The sequence below is a fragment of the Mytilus galloprovincialis genome, chromosome 3 (assembly GCF_965363235.1).
Source record: "Mytilus galloprovincialis chromosome 3, xbMytGall1.hap1.1, whole genome shotgun sequence".
Lineage (NCBI taxonomy): Eukaryota > Metazoa > Mollusca > Bivalvia > Mytilida > Mytilidae > Mytilus > Mytilus galloprovincialis.
The window spans coordinates 21,064,393-21,075,400 of record NC_134840.1 but is presented as its reverse complement, the minus strand read 5'-3'; positions in this window follow the sequence as shown (position 1 = coordinate 21,075,400).

Here is an 11,008-nt window from a genome sequence, read left to right as displayed (position 1 = left end):
AACATAAATTAAATCTTTTTTATGTGTAATTTCTCAAACATGCTGAATGTTATAATATAGACATAACCTAGACTTTAAGGAAAATGTTTTGTAGATAGTTATCAAAAGTATCAGGCTTATAAATTGATACACCAGACGTGCGTTTCATCTAAATAGAGGTTTCCCGATTTGCTACCGTACCAACCGTAGTACGAACTGGGAGCCGTCATTGAACTTTTTGAATTAATTCATATATGCCTTTAATGTCAATGTATGTTTTATGAAACATTATCTTAAGTATTTCAATGATTTTTAGCTACAACTTAGTATCATTTTCATGTAGATATGTTACCTATTCATAACAAACGATATTGTGTGTACTCGATTATGCTTTCAACAAACCGTTGCAAGTAATAACAATAACGGTACCAATTTTTCTGCACCAGATGCGCATTTCGACAATACATGTCTCTACCGACACATTGCAACGAACGGTTTGTAGTTAAGATTTATTTCCCCTGAAATTGCACAGACCAAAAAGAAGCTAAACATATAGCATATGCATACTTTATCTTATATTTGCCTGAAATATTGATTTAATAGTGTAAAATTGAAAATTTGGCATTTTTTGTGGATAGGCTTATAGAAAAGATAATAGAATAAGAGCTATTTTAACATTCAAAATTGATCTCATTAAAAATGCATAATGCTATAATGCTAAACGTAAATACGAAACCTGTTCAAATATGGAGACTTCTCAAACTTAAAACAGCTTATGCAACTTATTGTACAAACACGACTGAGCAATTATTTAAGAATATGCATAACAATATACAATACCGTTCATCAACTAACTTGTTTGAAATAGATAATCAGGAAGATTTCCTGGCATTCTTTGATAGGTTATTTTAGTTGTTCAAATTATCATCCTAATACCATTCTTATATTTCAGTCGAGCCTTTGGCTTTTGTCGAAAAAGCGAGACATAGCGATCCTACATTCCGGCGTCGGCGGCGGCGTCGTCCACAAATATTCACTTTGTGGTTAACGTTTTTGAAATTTTAATTTTCTTAAACTTAAAAAAACAAAAATAGGTTTTTTCCGTACTTTACTTATAAATAGAATTAGTTTTTTCTACCAGGAAACATAACATTCACTCTGTGGTTAAACTATTTTGGATTTGTACCAAACTTGGACAAAAGCTTGATTATGATCAAAAGCTAGTATCTTGAAGGAATTTTGTTCAAATTTTATACCTGTTTTTCGTATTTTACTTATAAATGGACTTATTATTTCTTCCAGTTAACATTACATGCAGTCAGTCTGCAGTTAAATTTTTAAGACATTTATTTGATTCATAAATTACCCTGGATTTTTACCAAACTTGGACAGAAGCTTCTTACAATCAAAATAGTATTAAGAGGAATATTTTTATTATTTTTTTCCTCGTTTTTGTTGAGCCTTCGACAAAAGTAGGCGAGACACTGGGTTCCGCGGAACCTTTATAATTTTTTTTCTGCAATTTGGCAAACATCATCATTTAGAAGTATGAGAAATTAAAAGTACGAATTAAATATCAAATAAAAGATACACATAAAATATTCAACAATACAATTGTATTTTAGTATAGTTATATGACAATTATTCAAGTCAATTAAATTTATTAAATGATTCAAGAAATGTGTGGGTTTTTTCATTGGCAAGCCAACCGAATAGGGAATACTGATTTTTCAATATGTTTTTCAATATACTTTCTAGAATTCGCTTTTCTCACTCAAAAAGAAAACTCAACCCCCTCATCCTCTCAAAAAAAATCTTCTGCTGCATTGATCGAAATAAATAACTTGTAATGAATAATAAAAACTAATTTCTAAATCATGCACGAACTAACTATGATACGAAAACTACGCAATTTTGACACGTCAACAAATATAACCAATGCCAGTATCATGTATTTTAAAACGTAGTGTATATATATATTTTTTTTTAATTATTCATACGTCTGTATGAAAACAATCTTTTTTCTATAAATAAACGAAACAAAATACCTATAACAAACAGAATTGCAAATCTATATTAAGAATCTATGACTAAAGGTCGTGTCAATTCCAACTCAGTTCGTTTATGGTCTGTTTGATTCATACACTTATGCATAACCAAGTTATCCCATAACGAATCATGTACATAGTGTTCTAGAAACGTTAAAATCGCTATCAAATAAATCGTTAAGCTAGTTTTTTGGTGATACGCAAAACAATTCTTTAAATTTCATCATGATGAATAAAATAATTTCATGCATTAATTAAGGTTCATGTGGACCCTTTGGCTAAAATGGCCGTATTTTCACCTCAAAATTTACTCTGAGTACAGACAAACCTGTGCATCTAGAAAAGTTTCAAGGCATAGCATGCCCTAGATAAATAGCATTCAAATGCATTGTATAATTTAGAAAATTCATAACTTAATTGGATTTTGCCGTGCACTTTTTTTTCGTCTGTGCAGAAGATGATACAATTAACAAACAGTTGGGTTTCCCTTTATATGGTCCACTCAGGTACACAGTTTAAATCACCAATTAATGTCAGGTATCTATTGTCCATATCAATCAATACAGTTCACTTCAATTATTACCTGTGGGAAAGTTCTCAAACCTGTTTTCCCAACTTAGTTTATTTTGGCAATTTCTGGAGGAATGAAAAAAAGTGCACTGCAAAATCCTAGTAAGTTTTTATTTTTCTAAAGCATGAAACATATTTAAATTTTATTTATCTAGGGCATGCTATGCCTTAAATATTTTACAGACGTGCAGGTAAGTCTGTAATTTTGAGGTGAAAATACGGCCATTTTAGCCATCGGGTCCACATGAACCTTAAATGATACATCAAAAGTAGCACCAACGGATGCGTTACGTACCAACCGTACCTGATACGTGGCAAATCGTGAAACCTCTAATAGAGGTTTCCCGATTTGCTACGGTACCAACCGTAGTACGAACTGGGATCCGTCATTGAACTTTTGAAATTAATTTATATATGCCCTTTATGTTAATGTATGTTTTATGTATTAGATACAATACAAAGGTAACAAAGAAACAGGCCGGTAACAACCGTTGCCGGATAGTTTTTCTGCACGAGTAGTCAGGTCAAGGTCCCAGGCGCTAGCCGAGGACCTTGACCTGACTACAAGTGCAGAAAAACTATACGGCAGGTTGTTTCCGGCCTGTTTTTTTTGTTACTTTTGTTTTGTATCTGACTTGTACGACGTTTCAAGGAAGAAGTATTACATTTTGCAAGACTGAACATTTGAGAAACTTAAATGGCCTCAAATCAGTAAATGTAAGTTATAGAATAAACACTTTTTTTTTATTTTCCTTCAACGGATTTTTTTTTTCAAGAAAAAAAATCAGGAATCTAATAATTTGATAAAAACAAAGGAATCATTTAAAGTATAAGGTTAATGTTATCAAGTTTGAGACTTTTTTAAAATGCATCTTCGTTGAAATGTAATATACTAAAGAAATATTTAGTGGCAAGTAAGCTTATGTTTAATTTTATGGGTGAAACGGAAAGCGGGAGGGGCCTTAATTGATTTGAAATAAACAGGCTGTGATCTTTACTTTGATGAAAAAATGCAGGATGTGCCATTTCATTTCCCCATTCCCCCTTTAAACATTCTGTGAAAATCGCACGTTTGCTGTCAAATACATGAATTTAATATTCAGTGGGGGGAGGGGTACCGGGGGTTGGAATCCTTTTTTTTTTTTGGATGATCAATGCATTTGAATGTGGACAAATAGTTGAAACCCCCTTTTTTCCTGGGTTCGGAACCCCTTTCTTAAAATGACTGGATCCGCCCCTGATAGATTTGAATTCAACTTATAATGAAATGCAATAACAATATAAATGTATCAAAAGAATGAATTTTCTACTTCATTAGTGAGTGAAATGTTATGAAAAAAGGATTTTGTTCTGTTATTGTATATATTAAGACAAATACAAAAAAATAATCATTCTCGGTCTCTGCAAGTGTTGATCGCGATTAATTGACTGACACGTGTTACTATATGACCAATCGCAGCCAACCGTCCAAAATTAAGGCCTGACATAAGTTGAATGATTTTCTTCAAGAGTTGCTGCTTATTTGGACATGTATTACACGAACATTTTTTATTTATAGGATCAATCGTGCATTGGTGAGTTGATAGGGATTTTATCTTTTGATGAGATTTGATTTTGATTTACATATTTCCTGTCTTTTTTAATTGAAATATAAACGTCGGTATCATCATTTCTTCACTTTCGGCATTATCCAAAATTACTATTCATGTCCATGCTCCATAAAAAGGGGGGAGGGTGTGTACTTTTCTGAATATATTAACTATTTACCTTTACAACACCATCACCAAATATATATATATATATTATTTATTTATTTAAATTAGCACTGTTATATATATACGCAGAGACATATAATACAATTATATTATATGTCTCTGATATACGGTATTTGAAAAATCAGGAATCATGTAGATCAATAATTTGTTATCTGCTTGACCATAGTTATTTTTTTCTCATAAAATTTGGGATCAAAATATCTCTTTTTATTAGGAGAAAAAACATACCCCCTTTTGAAGTGAAATGTACGAATCTCTTAGTATATTGATATGAATAGTATTTTACTGGAAATGTTTTAAAAAAAATATATTGATGATAACGTAAATATTTTATTAAAAAAAGACAGGAAATATGTCGGTGAACCAAAAAGTTCAAATCTAATTGAAAGTTAAAGTGCCCATGAACTCATTGTTCATGCACGAGGGATTCTATTCATAAAAAGTGTCCGTGTAACAACTAAAAAGAGTCCGTGTATCGTCTAAAAAGAGTCCGTGTAACACCCGTTAATGTACTGTTTTTCTATAGCTCTGCGGGGGGCAAAGTCGTACAAGAATCATTATTAAACGTATTTAGATGATTTTTAGCTACAATTTTGCATACTTTCATGTAAATATGTACCTATTCATATCAAACGATATTGTGTGTACTCGATTATGCGTACAACCAACCGTTTCAAGTAACCGTTGCAACGAACGGTTGTAAATTAAGATTTATTTCCCCTGAAATTGCATCGACAAAAAGAAACTAAACAAAAAGCTCATTTATACTTTATCTTATGTTTGCCTGTTAAACTGATATAATAATTTAAAATAGAAAAATTAGCATTTTTGAGGGGTATGCTTTTAGAAAAGATAATAAAAAAGAGCTATTTTAAAATACAAATTTGACCTCATTGAAAATATAAAATGTAAAAGGTAAATCCAAAATATCTCCCCTGTCGTAGTTTACTCTTTAGTCTTTACACAGCGTATTCGAATTCTCTGTACAGTAAATGAACATAAACACGAGTGAGCAAGTCTGAAGGTATACAACAAGTAGATGAGATATGACAGGTAAGAATCTAATCAAGAACCCTTATATATGCACACTATGATTTGAAAAAATAATTACAAGTTATATCATGTTATGGCCAGGATTAGAGCCTAAATAAAGGCAACAGTAGTATACCGCTGTTCAAAACTCATAAATCCATGGACAAAAAACAAAATCGGGGTAACAAACTAAAACTGAGGGAAACGAATTAATATAAGAGAACAACGACACAACATTGCAATGTAACACACACAGAGAAACGACCTAAGCATTAGAAAAAATCCTATGAGAATAACAAATATAACATGAAAACCAAATACATGAATTTGGGATAGATAAGTACCGTGACACGTCTTAAAGCAATGCGAATTCACACTCAAAAATAAGAGAAAACAAACGACACAACGGAAACACAACGTTAAAATGTAACACACACAGAAACAAAACATAATATAACAATAGCCATATTCCTGACTTGGTACAGGACATTTTTAAAGGAAAAAATGGTGGGTTGAACATGGTTTTGTGGCATGCCAAACCTCCCTCTTTTATGGCCATGAGTATATATATTTAAAATGACAACACAACAATACAGGACTACAATATAAATGAATAGGAGAACACAATTGACAAAGAAACACACGAATAATAGCTAACAAAAGGCAACAAGTTTAAAATTTTAAATACGCCAGAAGTGCATTTTGTCCAAACAAGACTTACTAGTGACGCCCAGATACAAAAGTTTGAAAGCCGAAACAAGAAAAAGTTGAACAGCATCGAGGACCAAAGACCAAAAGTTCCAAAAAGTTGTGCCAAAAACGGCCAGGGATTTCTGTTAGGTACCAGAACATCCCTATCATTAAGAATAATTTATACTTTTGCAAACAGTAAATTTTATAAAATGACTATACAAAAAATTTACATGATAAAACTGAAGTATTAGCTAATTACAGCAAACAACCGAAATTCATTACATAACCCGACAAAATGCAACACATCCGAATAAGTTTAAACCTCAACGAAATTGTAAAAAAATAACAAAAAATGACGTCACATTTGAATTTGTAAAACAGATATCAAAAAATGAAAAATGACATCACATTTGAATGAATAAGATAGAATTAGGATTGATTTAAGATTATATTTGAACTAAATACTGATATTACATTTAATAACAATGCACATTTCAATACTTATTAATAGCAAACTAAGGTAGCTATTAACTGTATTATGTAGCTATGTCCGGTTTGTTTTGAATCTAACTTCAAACGTAAAACATCGTACAGATTACGTTGAACAAAATCAAATCTAATAAATGAAGGCGGTGATTCTCTTTTCTTTTTTCTTTACCATAACACATGAATAAAATAGAAAAGACGTCAACACATTTGACAAAATCCGATGAGAATTACAAATATAACATTTAAACTAAATACGTGTATTTGGGATCGATAAGTACCGTAACACGTCTTATGGTAATGCGAATTCACACTCAGCAAAACAGTCACAATCGGGAATAAGTCACGTTTGGTAATTAAAAGATAAGACGACGTAATGACAAACCACAATCTACCATGTAGTAAAAATGTCCTTAGCTAGTTTGGTCAAAGACACATCGTATGAATCCACCAATTGGTGATGGTGTCCATAAAATTTACGGAGTGTCAATTTTAATCTGTCCTCCTCATAACTTTGTTGGAGCAGTTTCTGCGTAAGGAGCACACTCCTGTATATGAAGTCCGTATAGTGTGAATAAGCACGAGAATAACGTATCAATTGTGATATGTAAACACCATACGAATGGGGGGGGGGGGGGGTATGTTACTGCTGAGAAATGGGAAATTGATAATTGGGAAGTTGAAATCGTCCCGTTTATCATAAATTTTCGTGAGAAGTCGTCCATCTGCGTCAATATTGAGGAAAAGATCAAGGTATGAAGCAGTCTTTCTAGTATCAGTAGTATCCTTAATTTCAAGTTCACTGGGATATATGAGATGTAAGTATTGGCTGAAATATGAGTTATTCAATGATAGAACATCATCAATATATCGGAAAGTAAAATTAAAGAATTTCGCAAGGTGGTTTTTCTTTTTGTCTTTTAGAAGGTTCTGAATGAATTCTGCTTCATACGAGTACAAAAACAAATTGGCTAGCAGGGGTGCACAATTAGTACCCATTGGAATACCGACTGTCTGTTGAAATGTAAATCCTCCAAACTAAACAAATATATTATCGATCAATAAGTCCAGCATTTTGATAATATCATCTTCAGTATACTTTCTGGAAGATTCAGTGTGATTCTTCATCCTAACACATGTGTTTTATATAACTATTAATTAGTCCTAAGCCTTTGTTAGTCTTGCATGTTTTGTTTTTTTTTTAACTTTTAGTTTAATTATATGTTCTATGGGATAAATAGTATGACGTCCATTTTACTGAACTAGTACACATTTCTGCTCGGGGGCCAGCTAAGGTCCACATTCGGGTGGGGTTTTTTTCACCGCATTGAAGACCCATTGGTGACCTTCGGCTGTTATCTGCTATTTGGTCGGGTTGTTGTCTCTTTGACATATTCCCAATTTACATTCTTATTTTTTTCTAATAAAATATACATTGGACACAAGTGTCCGTACAATTATATTTAAGTATAATAACATGAAAAATATTCTAGTCAATTACATTCAATGATTCAAGAAATGATTTTTTCATTGGCAACCGAATAGTGCATACTGATTTATCAATATATTTTCAATTTTACTCTCTAGAATGCATTTCTAGAAAAAAAAATGTAAAGGAGAATTCCATTTTGTCTCTCAAAATGAACTCTAAGAATCCTTGTTTTATCTTAAAAAACATCTTCTTCTGCAATGATCGAAATAGATTACTTAAATAATAAAAACTAATTTCAAAACCATGCAAGAACTTATTATGATACAAAAACTAAGTAAATTTTTCACGTTAATAAATATAACCAACACCAGTGTCATGTTTTTTAGAAAGTAATCTATTATTTTAATTATTCAAAAGTCTCACTCTGTAAAAACCCAATCTTTATTTTTCTGACAATACCAATAACAAAGAGAAACGCAAATCTATATATTTAGAATCTATTAAGGCCGTGTTAACCCAGTGCGTTAAAAGGTCTGTTTGATTCATGCACTATCACAGATCAAATTTATTCGTTTATAGTGTTTTAATGTACGTTTTTGATTGAGTTAAGCCTGCCAATTGATTTTTTTGTGTGTTTTTCTATGATGTGATGTTGTGCTATTGTTTCAGAAAAAGGGAGACGGTATGGATCCATTAAAACGTTTAATCCTGCTGCAAATGTTTGCACCTGTCCTAAGTCAGGAATCTGATGTACAGTAGTTGCCGTTTGTTTATGTAATTTATACGTGTTTCTCGTTTCTCGTTTTTTTATTTTATAGACCGTTGGTTTTCCCGTTTGAATGGTTTTACACTAGTAATTTTGGGACCCTTTATAGCTTGTTGTTCGGTGTGAGCCAAGGCTTCGTGTTGAATGCCTCTAATAAGACTCATCCTTGACGCTAAAAAAATAATCAAACGAACGGTTCCCATACATAATTTGATGATTAACTTCGTTATAGTATCCAAAAGGTAAATACCGGAAGATATGTATACAATTTGACCTCCGCTTTAAGACGGATCGTGTACCAAAGGGACTTTCGAATTCTTCAGTCGATAGCAAACTGACTATGCTATCACAAAAAAAGAAAAAAAAACAAAAAAACAAACAACAGTTCAAAACACAACAAAACTTAATATTGAGTAACACGAAAAATATCGGAGATGATCTCATGTGCTCCAAAAGAGTAAGCAGATCTTGCTCCACATGTGGCATCTGTCGCATTGCGTGTAACCAAACCCGGTAATAAGTCTACTTCGGTAGGATACATTCGACAGAAAAGAGACCGATATTGTGGTTACGACAATTGGAACATATCCGTCGTCATCTGTGAAACAGATATTCCTTAACGGTCTATCAAATGATGATAAATTTTCGAAGAAATGGTATCAACTTCACAATTTGGAACTCTTGACTCAATTGCTTCCTTGAGAGCAGCAACCCACTTTGAAGGAAATCATGATAGGAAATACAAGCTTTACAATAGCGTATCAGTTATACATATATATATATATATATATATATGCTCATTATGTAGGTGCAAAAATAATACAGTTGTTAGAAAAAAATTATGAAGCGGTTTTATATTTAACATATTCTTTTTCACTAATAATAAATCGACTGGGAGAGACCCTCGTGTGTAGTCAAAGACGATAATTACCACCCTGTAGTGTTTTCTGTTTATTTTTGACGTTTTCATGGGCTGAAAATAAAGAAAGAAGATACCAATTGTTTAATCAAACACATTAAGAAAACGAAGGACAACATGACCAGAGAAGCAGACGAACAGACAGCTTAGATTCTGAAGAGTATTAATATACGCACATAAAATAATGTGTCAAGTTACTCTTTACTGGGGTATCACCAACCCAATATTCAGCACCTCTGTGTTCACATGAATATCAATTAAATGGTTATTTTAATAAATTTCCTGTTACAAAACTTTGAATTTTTCAAATAACTAAGGATTTTCTTATCCCAGGAATAAATTACCCTTAGCCGTATTTGGCACAACTTTTTGGGAATTTTGGGTCCTCAATGCTTTTCAACTTTGTTCTTGTTTGGCTTTACAACTATTTTGTTCTGAGCGTCATTGATGAGTCTTATGTAGTCGAAACGCGCGTCACTGATGAGTCTTAATGACCAGTATAAACAAACTAGCGACCTTCACTCGTGTTCATTACCTGTAAATAAAAAAAAATGATGTTCACAATAAAACTATTGAAATCCTTTCATTAAATGTATGTGGTTTTAAAACGAAATTTTTGTATCCGGAATTTAAGTCATTATTAGATAAACATGACATTATTTGTTTAACAGAAACAAAACTAGATGATGTAGACGAAATCGATTGTGATAATTTTGTTTTTCACTATAAAAACAGAAAAAAGCTAGAAAATCACAAATCTGGTGGTATTGCTTTGGGTTTTAAAAAATATTTAGACAAGTACATTAAATATATTCAGTCAGACTTCCAATTTGTACTTTGGTTTAGTATAGACAAAAAAAGTTTTAGATTTACCAAAAAATGCTATTTTTGGAATTATATATCCCACCGGTAAATACTTCATATACATCAGAAGATGCATTTACTGAAATCGAATTTGAATTTTTTGTAGTAAAACAAACTATATTATTATGCTTGGCGATTTTAATAGTCGCACGGGAAATTTGTCTGATTTTTATATCATTGATAAGGATAATTCTTTTGAAAATAATTTCACAGGTTATAATGAATAAAGTTGTGTTGATATTTTAGATGACCTTGGTATACCAAGGCTTCGAAATAGTATAGATACTGTAGTAAATGGGTATGGAAGAACATTTATTGATTATTGTAAAAATAACAGAATGTTTATTCTTGACGGTAGAATGGAAGCAACATAACAGGTAGTCCAACTAGTAGAAATTCTAGCGTTATTTACTATGCGTTGAGTTCTACTCACTTTCTATACAA